Here is a 2117-nt window from a genome sequence, read left to right on the forward strand (position 1 = left end):
GTGTGATCGGGTCTGTGCTCAGTGTGGGAACACAGGGAACTATGCCAGGCCCTTGGAATGGAGTTGGTGCTCCTTCGGTCATTATGCTTGGAGTCACAGGTGGCAGCTTCCTGGCTGAGGAAGAGGCAGAGAAGCACTGTGAGATGACTCCCTGAGCTTCCCACTCTCCCCACCCCCAGGCGTCTGTTGCCAAGAGCCAGATGTGGGCCCATCCTGGTCCCCAGCCAGAGGGAGTCACCCAGGGGTTTTCAGGCCAATGCTCCGTGAAATCCATGTTCCACCAATTACCAGACTTCCCCTGAGAAGGCTGAGGGATACTCTATGGTCTCAGTCTGCCCTTGAACAGGGGTGGGGGGTGGTTTGCACAGAGCAGGCCAGTGAGGACCCCTCATCTTCCTGTGTCCCCCCATCCACCTGCAGCCTTTTATTGAAGGCTTGCTCTGATGTGATTTTGCACTGAGCTCCAGAGCGCACCATTTCGTTTCCACACTCACCTGTGTCTCCCTCCTTCCTACTTTACTTCGTCAACATTTCTCACTTGTCCCTGGTTAGGCTGCCCAAAGGCTGGGGACTGGGGCTGAGGTGAATAGGATTTTGGCCTGTTCTTGAGGAAAGGGTGATCCAGTAGAAGAAATTAGGTGAACCTGAGCGGGGGTGGGGGGGGTGGGGGTGGGGTGAGGTGATAGGGCAGATGACAGGGAAGAGTGAGGCAGCCAGAGGCTGCTCAGCCCAGAACCCAGTGACCCCTCCTGCCCACCCTGTCCCCTGTGGGTAAGGGCAGGGTGTGGGCTGAACTGGTCCAGGAAGGATAGGCCAGGATTTGGAATGGGCAGAGAAAAGAAAGAGGAGAGGGAAGTGAGCCTGGGAAACAGGTGGTACCAAGTCAAAGGGGAAGAAAGGACTGGCTTAAGGACTGGACCCTGCTGTATGTGGAGCAGAGGATGGAGACCTCAGGGCCTATCATGAGAGATTTCAGGTATCAGGCTGAGGAGCTTGGCCTTTATCCTGAAGCCACTGGGGAGCCATGCAAGGATTCTGAGGAGTTACCTGACCGGATAGATAGTGCTCGGTGCAGGGTGGAGTGGAATAGAGGGGTTGCATTGGGGTAGGGGGCTGGAGAAAGACCCGAGGAGGAGGAAGTAAGCAGGGCCAGGGGGGTGATGGAGGGAGTGAATACATGGGAGAGAATTACAGAGGGAAAATTGGCGGTGATAGATTTGATACAGGAGGTGCAGGAGAAGGAAGAGGCAAAGCGACTTTGTAGTTTCTAGACTGGGGATTTGAAGTTTGCTGATGCCTTTGATAGAGACAAAAGATACGTTGGATGTGAATATTCAGGTGTATGTGGGCCTATGGGATGTTCCCACAGATGTCCAGGAGGCAACCTGTATTGGTTGTCTGGAGCCCCAGAAACAGGGCTGGGCCTGGGTGGGGGTGGGGGTGAGGAGGCACTAGACGTTGGTGCGTTTGGGGAAGGCTCCAAGCTCCCTGAAGGTGGGGTGGAGAAAGAGGAGAGAGACAGGGCGCGGTGCCCCTGTGAAGAGCACCCATGTTGAGGGGGCAAAAATAGGATGAGCCAGCGAGAGAGACAGAGGAGGGGCCGTCTGGAAGGTGGGAGGGAAACAGCCGAGCAGGAAGGCGGCGGGAGAGGGCGCTGAGAAGAAGCCGCCTTCTTTGGCAACGAGGAGGTAGCTGGAGCCTGCAGTCCTCGCGAGGCAGTGGGCGCAGGGCGGAGGCTGGATCTCAGAGGCTGCATCTTCCCGTCGCTTCGGGCACCCACCCGCCTCCCAGCTTCCTCTCACCTCCTGCCAGATCCCCAACTAGCAAAAACCGGTGTCTGCTGACCGGCTGCAGGGCGGCGGGCCAGGGCCCGTGAACGCGGCACGCCCCGATCAGCACCCGGGAGAGCGGCCGGGGCCGGCGGCGGGGCGGGGCTTCGCGGTGATCGCTCCGGGCCCTCGGTTCCTGCCGCCGGCCTAGCAGGCAGGATGGAGGTGGAGGTGGGAAGAGCAGGCCAGGACACCGGCCCCTCTCCCCTTTCAGAAGCACCCCCCCCCACCCCCACCATTCCGGCAGTGCCCTACAAGAGCCCCTACCCCAGCATTTCAGGCTGTTAC

The sequence above is a fragment of the Prionailurus viverrinus genome, chromosome D1 (assembly GCF_022837055.1).
Source record: "Prionailurus viverrinus isolate Anna chromosome D1, UM_Priviv_1.0, whole genome shotgun sequence".
NCBI classification, from domain to species: Eukaryota; Metazoa; Chordata; class Mammalia; order Carnivora; family Felidae; genus Prionailurus; species Prionailurus viverrinus.